Raw genomic sequence first — 11,053 nt, forward strand, 5'->3', positions numbered from 1 at the left:
GGGGGGGGGGGGGGGGTTGGGGGGGGGGGGGGGGGGGGGGGGGGGGTCTGTGTGGGAGTGATTGTGGAGCGGCCTCTGTTGGAATTTGGCAGCGTCCGAAGGTTGGAGAGTCGCCCCACGCTGAGTCCCATTCAGCGGCCAGCGCGCTGTGAGGTTGGGAAGTTTCACTCATCCGTATAACTCAATGGCCCCCACAAAGGCGATTACAAGCCCGAGCGCATTCCTGCAGGTCCCTGGGAGCGGCGCAGGTGCGAGGAGGGGTGGGTGGACTGGGGGGTAACCCGTCAGAACACGATGAAAACAGGACAGAGGACCACACAAAACCATGCCACTTCACGGGATCCCGGCGTTTTGGGGTGTAAAGGAAAAAGATAATGAGTCTGTGCAAGGCGTTTTGGGGGGAGGGGTTGTGGTGTCCATTAATGAATGAAAGTGTGACTGGGGTCTTAATCAAGGCGGATTTCACCCGGTCATGGGTCCAGAGTCTCTCAGCACATCCTCTTCTATCTTACTTTTAGAAACGCTTCCAGATGTTTGTTCCTCCTGGTTTGCCATTTTTGATGAGGAGACTGCTGCATCTTTTAAAACAAATTATAAATAATTTGATTAATTTAAATACCCGATTTCCCCACAATGTTACAGAATCGATAGTCAGAAAAGTTCTTCCTACATAAATACATATACATAAAAGAGAAAGTTAAGATTGGAAATAATATGGTTTAAAATTTCCACTTTAAATAGAAAATGGTCTTTTTCTTTAATTTCACAGCAGATATAAGACAAAGAAGCAGCTGCAAAGAAAATGTTCCCCCAAAACAACAAGCCTTAAAGTCTAAAGAAATATTTAAAATAAAGTTTTCTAAGCCAATCTGTTAGTAATTGTTCTCTCTTTAGTGTTGGATCTTTACAAAAGCATTAAGTCAACACAGTTTATTATGAAAGCACATATAAAAGCATCTTTAGCTGACCAAAGTGCTAAGATACAAAGGCAATCATTTTGCAACTGCAAAGAAATAATGCAAATGATAAAACAAAACAGTTGTAAACATTAATAAATACACAGATTTTAAAATAAAAATCACTATGTGCACTAAGACTAAAGACAGCGGAAAAGATAAAAAGTATGTCAGCTGAGGTCACCATCAACAACAATCTGGTGTTTTTGAGCCTATTGGTCTATTAATGAGCAGCATTTTTGAAAGATTTACAGAGTAGATGATCATCACAAAAAGATTTACGGTAATCCAAACAACACAGATTTTTTTATGGCATGAACTAACATCACAAAGTGGGGATGTAGATGAATGACACTTTCCTAAAGCTAAAGAACATTCGGGGATGTATGTAATTTTACTGCAAACAAACAAAAAAGAAAAGACAAAACTTTCAAGAAGAACATTGTGATCCACTGTGCTAATGCAATGGTTAGTATATACATTTATTATCCCAGGATACAGGTTTAGCTGAGGAGAGAACAGTTACAAGATAAGTAAAAATGAGAACCATTTTATTTTCAAAAGTAGACCAGAAACGGGAAGTAAGTAAACAGAGTCTGCTGCGACAATGGAGCCAAAGTTATACTGTCCAGATAAGTAGTGACAGATGTTGGATTGGGGTAGTTTCTTAAGTTCTCTTCACAGGTCTCCAGATGAGGCAGGATTCCATTTTTTGTTGAGAAGATCAGAGTCTGTGAGTTACTTGAACAAGTTATGTAGCTGTAGTCTTATGACGCTGACATGAGGGAGGTGGAAGGCTGGCAGGCAATAGCAGCTTAAATTTCTTTGCTGAGGAAAGACAAGAAGGAAATGGCAGACATATCTGGGTGATTGCAGAAGGGAGTCCCAGGAACACACAGATGGCTCTCTGAAGGAACACAGGTACATAAACAGGAGACTTGGGACTAAAACTTTTCTCAGGAGGGTTTGATGTTATTTGTACCATATGATGGTGAAAAATCCAATGAAGAGCTGTGATCTAGCTCAGCCTTAAGTGTGCTCAGTAGTCCTCAGATTAACAAGCCACAGGTGTGTAAAGTGCAGCCATTAATGACAGTGCTACCTTCTCAATCTCACCCTGAAACAGAACAAGTTAAGAGAAGAATCAAAACAGACATAAAATCTCAAATTGGTTATGATCTGCTGTCAAGGTCAAGGTGTCTTTATTGTCATTCACATCACATGTGGTACATGAGGTGGAACTAATCTATGTACACAGGGTCCCAGTTACATCCAACAAAAATACAAATTGTAAAGACAAACATATAAGATGTGAACTAAGAAATACACTGAACTAAGAATATACTGAGCACTAATAGTACAAAACAATGTGCCAAAAAAACAGCAGCACGAACATGAGTCTGTGTGAGCAGATGAGGATGACTGAACACAGCAACATGAAACAAATCAGCAGCATGAGATCAGCATCATGGCAAGTCAGCAGCACATGTCAACAATCAAGTGGCATTACAGTGATTTTTTTTCACAGTAATTTTCACAGTGAAAATCCTGACTAGGGATTCATGAGTCTAACAGCGTCAGGGTAGAAGCTGTTCCTCAGTCTAGTGGTTCTGCACTTAATGCTCCTCAACCTTCTGCCTGAGGGCAAAAAGTGTGTGTGCTGGGTGAGTGGGGTCCTTCATGATGCAGGTGGCCCTCTTCCTGCATCTGGAGGTGTAGATGAATGTGATGGTGAGGAGGCTGACTCCAACAGTCTTCTGTGCAGCCTTCACCACTCTCTGCAAAGCTTTTCTTTCTGCAGCTGTGCAGCCTCCATGCCACACGTTGATGCTGGAGCACAGGATGCTCTCCACTGCACACCTGTAGAAGGAGGTGAGGACTGAGCTTCCCAGTCCAGCTCGCCTCTGCCGCCTAAGGAAGTAGAGTCTCTGATGTGCTTTCTTGATCAGGCTGGTGGTGTTGTTGCCCCAGCTGAAGTTGTCATTCAGGCGCACACCCAAATACTTGTAGCTGGAGACCACTTGGCAACTCTGGCGACTTTGGTTTAGTACCACACCTGGCAGCAATGGCAAAAGTGACACTGTACTGAAGGGATGGCAACTTTATCCTGATGCATGCTCAATAATCCAGGTAGAAAAATCTAAAAAAGTTAAATCTGGTCCTCTGGACATTCAATTGAATGTCCAGAGGACCAGATTGAACTTTTTTAGATGGCAACTTTAGTTTCCTGAATAGGACAAAATGGAAATAAGTAACCCAGGGAGGCCTTGAAGGCAAAAAAGGCTTTTGGCAGTAGACATTGAGGTGTTTTGGTCATGTTCTAGGCAAGGTGAGTACAAATGGATGAAGGCATATTGATTATGACACTTTTAAGTGCAGAGTCAACATCCTGGTCAAGGTGCTGGATTTGGCTGTTTGATTGAGGATTGGACCAAGAAGACAGACAGACAGAGGCTACAATAGTATTGCAAAATGCCTTCCAGACTTGAGATATGAATTTTGGAGCACAATTGAAAATGATATCAAAGGGAATACCATAAATTACAAAAACATACATAATCAATTATCAGGAAATTCCCATGCCAGTAGGGAGTTTGAGCAAAGGTATGAAGTGCACCATCGGAGAACCAGTCTACTATAGTCAGAACCACTGTGTTTCCAGCTGAAGGAGGTAGGTCAGTCTCAGTGTCCACAAAGATGTAAGAGCAAGGACAGATGGGAGTAGAGAAGGGTTTGTGAAAACGATGGAGCATGGTTTCCACCCTTCCTTTAAGCTCAAATAGAACAGGGTGACACATAATCTTGGGCATCATGATTCATTTTAGGTCACCAAAAGATCCTTCAGAAAAAGTTCAGCTTGTGATTCATACTAGGGTGATGGGTGAGTTTGGTAGAATGGACCCTGAGACTTTGCTGGAGAGATGATTGGGGATAGGGCGGTTCTGTTCTAGGACCTTGTTCTGTGGTTTGCATTCAAATGGTTTGTCACAGAGGGAGGATGCTCTCAAAAGTCTTAAGCAAATAGGATTGGGAAACCTGTAGAGACAGGGCATTGGATTTAATAATTCTGGATTTGAGGTGGTAAGTGATTATACCATCACTTACCAACCCACATCCCACACTCCAATGCCCTGTCTCTACAGTTTTCCCAATCCTGTTGAATTGAGCAAAAACAACGACTTTCTGGCCTGACAGGAGTTGGAACATTTAGCTGATTGGATATAAGCACATTTTTAATTATATGTCCATCTAATAAACAGGTAATCAGTGCATGTATTCTTCAAGAGTCATCTTAACTGCCAAGAGTTTTCAGTTTTTAACAAAGTAGATTTGTGCCAATTGGCAAGAAAATAATGCACATGGATGTATTTTTCCATCTGTGTTTAGTTTTTGAGAAAGGAAAGCTCTGACACCAACATCAGAGGCATCAACTTCAACTAAAACCTTTTGACAGATCCTGGTGAATAAGGACAGGGTCCAACATGAAGTGTTGCTTAAGGTTCAGAAATGCCTTTTCAACTTTGACTGACCAGGAGAATGGATGCTTTATAGAGGTGGGTTTGTTTAGGAAGGCTGCAGTCTGGCTGTAGTTATGAATTGGCGATATGGTGATATGAATTGGTGGTAAAAGTTGGCAAACCATTAAAGCTCGTTATGGGAGGCAGGAGTAGGCCTTCAAGAATATGAAAATGTCACTGAGGTAGAAGAACATGAAAATGTTGAGAAAATCACAGAATGTTTCTTGGAAAAACTGCAGGGGCTTTGGTAAGACTGGAGGGTATCACTAGATACTCAAAATGGGCCAGGGGTGCCCTGAATGCAGTTTTCCATTTGTTCCCATAACTCATGAGTTACAAAGATCCAGCTAAGAGAAGACCTGGGTAGAGTAAAGTTGTTTGAACACTATCAGTGGTAAAGAGTATGGTATTTGTATCCCTCTAGTCCATACAGGGCCAAGGGGACATATCCTTCTCTACAAAAAAAGAACCTACAGAGCGGAAAAGTCGACAGACAGATACTTGCAGAGAGTGATTCTTTGATGTATTGCCTCTAGGTTCCCCACTCAGGGTTGGACAATTTGTAGGGAAGACTGGCAAGTACTGGTGCTCAAGGCAGAAGGTTAATGGTACAGTCAGAGGGGGGAGTAAAAGGGTTTTCTCTTAGCTGTAAACATAAAAAAGAGAGATAAAAATGACAAGCTCACCTTTTGTGATTACTAGAAATTGCTATGGTCCAGTCCAGTGTGTGATAGAGGCAAGGTTTTGTCTATTGAGAGCGATTGTGAGGGGTTTTGGAAGAATATGAATGGGTAACTGCAGTTGTTCAGTCAAATCTTGCCCATCAAGGCCTGTACAGATATGTTTTTTATGCACAAAGATGACTTCAGGCAACAGTAATCAGCTATGAATTTGAACCGCCAGTATACCCTGAGTTACTGGTGGGTTGTTCCTTTTAAATGAGTAGGGCAGAAAGTTATAAATGTCGAGGCTTATTACAATAGAAACACTGTCTATCCACAATTCCTCTGGAGTTAAACAGGTTTTGTGGATTTGCATTGGGTCATCCTCTGAATTATCTGCTGGTGCATTGGGTGGTGGATGAGCAAAGAAAGATGGTTTGCTGACAGGTTGCGTATTTCCCCATCATGGTCTGTAATTACTTTCCCCTTTTCTCTCATTTAGGCAATTGTCTATCAAATAGTAAAATTTATTAGCTTGTCAAGGGACAATGGTTCATCTAGGAAGCCAAGTTCATCCTTTACCTGTTTAGAGATAATTTACAAAAGCAAACTTGTAATGCTTTTTTTGCTCCATGCAATCTCAACTGCAATAATACAAAAGTCTATGCATGGAAGACCACAATGAGGGAAACATGTCAGGAGATAGAGGGAGAAGAGGAAATTCAAGAATTTAGGAATGAGGGTTGCAACTCTAAATGTGGGGACAATGATAGGCAAAGGTAGAGAGTTGGCTGATGATGCAGAGAAGGAAGGTAGATGTTTTATGTATCCAAGAGACCAAGTGGAAGGGCAGATAAGCTCGTAGCATTGGAGCAGGGTTCAAACGTTTTACCATTGTGTGGCTAGAAAGATAAATGGAGTAGGGATGGTCCTGAAGGATGAGTTGGCAAATAATATAGTAGAGGTGAAGAGAGTGTCAGATAGAGTGATGTGTCTGAAGGCATAAGTGGAAGGTCTGATGCTAAACATTGTCAGTGGTTATGCTCCACAGGTTGGATGTGATGGGGAGGAGAAGATACATTTTGGAAGGAAGGATCTAGATGAAGTAATAGAGAGTATTCCCAGGGAGGAGAGAGTGGTGATCAGGACAGACCTGAATGGACATGTTGATGAAGGAAACAGAGGGCATGAGGACATGATGGGTAGGTTTGGTGTCAAGGGAAAAAAACCCAGGAAGGACAGATGGTGGTGGATTTTTCCAAGAGAATTGAAATAGCTATATTCAGCACCTACTGTATTTCCAAAAGAGAGAGGAACACAGAGTGACCTATAAGAGTGAAGGAATGGGTACAGAGGTGGACTACATTCTGTGTAGAAGAGGAAACCTGAGGGAGATTGGAGACTGTAAGGTTGTGGTAGAGGAGAGTGGGGCCAGAAAGCATCAGATGGTTGTGTGTAGAACAACTGTTGTTGTGAAGAAGAGAAAAAGAGTAAAATCAGAAACCGAAGACCAAATGGTGGAAGCTGAAGAAGGAATAATGCTGTGAGAAATTCAGAGAGGAGCTGTTGAAGGCTCTGGGTGGTAAGAAAGAGTTTCCAAATGACTGGGCTACTATAGCAACAATAATTAGAGAGACAGGTAGGAAGGTAACTGGTGTGTCATCTGAACAGAGAATGGATGATAAGGAAACTTGATGGTGGAATAGTGAAGTGCAGGATGCCGTTCAAAAAATAGGTTAACTAAGAAGAAGTATGACAGTGCGAGGACTAAAGAGAGGAGGCAGGAATATAAGGAAATGGGACATTGAATAAAGAGTGAGGTAGCTAATGCAATGCAGAAGGTGTATGATGAGTTGTATGGGAGCCTGGACACTTAAGAGGGTGCAAATTACTTGTACCGATTGGCATGACAGAGGGATCAAGCTGGAAAGGATGTGCAGCAGGTTAGACTTGTTAAAGATAGAAATGGTAATGTTCTAACAAGTGAGGAGAGTGTGACTGGAAGATAGAAGGAGTACTTTGAGGAGCTTATGAATGAAGAGAATGAAAGAGAAATAAGTCAGAGTCAGAGAAAGCTCTGAAAAGAATGAAGATGGGAAATGCAGTGGGACCTGATGACATACCAGTGGAAGCTTGGAAATGTCTTGGAGAGATGACAGTGAGGTTTTTAACCCAAATATTCAATGGCATATTTGAGGGTGAGAAAATGCCTGAGGAATGGAGAAGTTTGCTGGTGCCAATTTTTCAGAACAAGCATGGTGTACAGAGTTGTAGCAACTATAGGGGAATTAAGTTGATGAGCCACATGATGAAGATCTGGGAGAGAGTTGTGGAAGATAGACTTAGATGAGAGGTAACTATTTGTGAGCAGCAGTATGCTTTTATGCCAAGAAAGAGCACAACAGATGCCATTTTTGTTTTTTGAATTCTGATAGAGAAGTACAGACAGATCTACAATGTTCTTTGTGGATTTAAAAAAAGTATTTGACAGGGTGCTGAGGGAGGAGGTGTGGTATTGCATGAGGAAATCTGGAGTGGCACAGAAGTATGTTAGACTGGTACAGGACATGTATGAGGACAGCAGGACAGTGGTGAGATGTACTGTAGGAGTGACCGATAGCTTCAAAGTGGAGGTGGGACTGCATCAAGGATCGGCTCTGAGCCCCTTCTTGTTTGCTCTGGTGATGGACCGACTAACAGATTAGGTCAGGCAGGAATCCCCGTGGACTATGATGTTTGCAGATGATATTGTAATCTGTGTTGAGAACAGGGAACAGGTGGAAGAGAACTTGGAGAGGTGGAGGTATGCACTTGAAAGAAGAGGAATGAAAGTCACCCATAGTAAGACAGAGTACATGTGTGTGAATGAGAGGGAGGCTGGTGGAACAGTGAGGCTACAAGGAGCAGAGGTCACAAAGGTGCAGGACTTCAAGTACTTGGGGTTCACTGTCCAGGAAAATGGGGAGTGTGGTAAAGAGGTGAAAAAGAGAGTCCAGGCAGGTTGGAGTGGATGGAGAAAAGTTTCAGGAGTGATTTGTGACAAAATGTGTCAACAAAGGTCAAGGGAAAAGTTTACAAGAAAGTGGTGAGACCAGCTATGCTGTATGGTCTGGAGACAGTGGCATTGACAAAAAGACAGGAGAAAGAATTGGAAGTGGCAAAAATGAAGATGTTGCTGTTCTCCTTAGGCATGACAAGGATGGATAAGATTAGGAATGATATCATCAGAGGTACAGCACAGGCTGAACAACTGGGAGAAAAAGTTAGAGAGGCCAGACTGAGATGGTTTGGACATGTCAAGAGGAGGGACTGTGGGTATACTGGTAGAAGGATGTTAGAAATGCAGCTGCCAAGAAAAAGACAAATAGGAAGGACAAAGAGGAGATATATGAATGCAGTTAGAGAGGACATGGAGGTCGTTGGAGTGAGGACAGAGGATGCAGAGGACAGAGTGAGATGGAGGAGGACGATTCGCTGTGGCAACCACTGAAGAGAGAGCAGCCGAAAGAAGAAGAAGAATGTTTAATGCTTTTTTGATCCATGCAATCTCAACTGGATGAATACATACGTCTATGCATGGTGAACTCTTACAGTTTTTTAATTTCAAATTATTTCTGTTCATGTAAGAAGGGATTGAATACTTGGCAAAAGTCAGAAAAGAATTTTGAAAGTAGATGCTCTAAAGGATTATCTGATTTGTAGACTTAGCCCACTGGAAGACACTCCCATATAAAGCTTCAATCACTAAGCATACTTCAGATCCATCTGAGGAGTACATTCTCTGGGAGTGTGAGAATATTATCAAATATTCTAGAAATAAAACTCCACATCAGAAGAACCCACATTTTCCCAATAGAGTTTTATTTTTGTTTGCTATTACCCAGGGTTCAGGTTTAACTCAAGTGAAAAAGCCACATGTAACACAGGTAACAATTAGAACAGTTTTAATTCGATCAGCAGAACCAGAACTAATGGTAATTTAATAGTCTGTTGGGATGAGATGGAGGTAGAGCCAATATACTTTCAAGGTGAGTAGTGACAAATGATAGATATTGGATTAGAGAAGTTTTCTTATACACTTTTCTCTTATGTCACTGGCTGAGGCAGGATTCCAGCATTTGGGGGAGAAGATCAGAGTCTGTGAGTTACCCTAATGGGACAGGTGAGTTACTTCTTAGACAAGAGGAATAGCTGGAAGACAGGAAATACCAGGTTGAAGGCTGAAAAACTGAGATGACTTTTCTGATTTCTTTGTAGAGGAATGACAATGGAGGAGATTGCAGAAGAATCTTTAATGAGTGATTATAGAAGGGAGTACCAGAGGCCCACCGCAGAAAAACTGGATGTACACAGGTAAGTAACAAACTAGAAGCGTTTTGGCACTAGAAATTTTTCAGGAGGTTGTAACTTTATTTGCGCTTATGACAGTTAATGCTCCAATAAAGAGTTTCCAGTGAAAGTCTTCTTTTCTTTAATGGTGGATTGCAAACAACTTAAAGGTGCATATTGCCACCTATTATACATGATTGTGTGACCTCACAACCTCCACCTTCATCTACATTGTGTTTTAGTTTTGTGTTGTGCAAAAATAAAAACAATGCTTTTCTTATGATACTACCATACCTGCTACCTACTCTCAATTTAATGGAGTTGTGTTTCAGTCCAACCTTTAGTATGCTCAGGTGTCCTCAGGTTAACAAGCTGCAGGTGGTGAGTGCTGCCAGTAAGGACAGCACCACCCTTTCAGGGTGCATTCACACCAGCCCTGTTTAGTCCGCTTTAATTGAACTCTAACTCGTTTTCCTAGAAAGTCTGATTCGTTTAGGGAGGTGCGAACGCGCCATCGAACTCTGTCACGGAACAAAAAGGCGAACTCTGGCCCGGGCTAAAACCTAGGTCTCGGTCCGGTAGAAGAGAACTCCAGCGCGGTTCGAGTACGGTGTGAATGTAAACAGACCGGACCCGCTCCACAGGGTAAACAAACACACATTTCTCTGACCTTATATGGAGCCGTCAGCTGCCTTGTGTGGAAAAACAATATTCTCCATGGTCTTCTGTCTCATCTTCTGCTCATGCTAAGTCCATTTTTGAAAAATGACAAAATATAACTCCTAAAACTGCTAAAATTTGATGCCATTTCGTTTTTATTTTTATTTACAGAAGAAGAAGACGTGTCTTCAGAGGTTTTTGTGTCGTTTCTTTCAGTAGTTCTTGGTGCAGCGCCCCCACAGGCGAGCGGGGGAATAGGTTGGTTCAACATTGACTCGACTGCACAGTGCAGTGTGAATGCAAACACACCAGCTCAAATGTAAACAAAAGCTCATGAATATTGGTCCCGAACCGAACCGAGCCGAGTCTACCGGACTATCTGGTGTGAAAACGACCTCAGTCTCACCCGACTGTTGAGCTAGAGGTGAAGTAAAATAGACAGAAAAGCTGGAATCTTGACAAATAAAGTCTGCAGTCAGATTCAACAGCAATAAGATAGCAGAATTACCAGAACATGATTCAACATCTATAAGCAAAAATAAATAAAAATAATAATAATAAAGAACAATTTATTTCCAATGGCAAGAATTTAAACTTCACAATTTTTTTCAGAGATATCCTTTAAATTTAAGTAAGACTGCAATGATTGTAAACTATACATTGAAAAAAAAAAAAAACTTGGAGGGGAAAAAAGGGGGGCAGCACGGTGGCGCAACTGGTAGAGCTGCTGCCTCTCAGCGAGAAGGTCCCTGGTTCAAACCCCGGTCCCGGGGCCTTTCTGGGTGGAGTTTGCATGTTCTCTCCGTGCATGCGTGGGTTTTCTCCGGGTGCTCCGGTTTCCTCCCACAGACCAAAAACATGCATGTTAGGCTGATTGGTAACTCTAAATTGTCCCTAGGTGTGAGTGAGAAAGTGAATGGTTGTTTCT

Source organism: Nematolebias whitei, chromosome 13 (assembly GCF_014905685.2).
Source record: "Nematolebias whitei isolate Nwh7 chromosome 13, NemWhi1, whole genome shotgun sequence".
Lineage (NCBI taxonomy): Eukaryota > Metazoa > Chordata > Actinopteri > Cyprinodontiformes > Rivulidae > Nematolebias > Nematolebias whitei.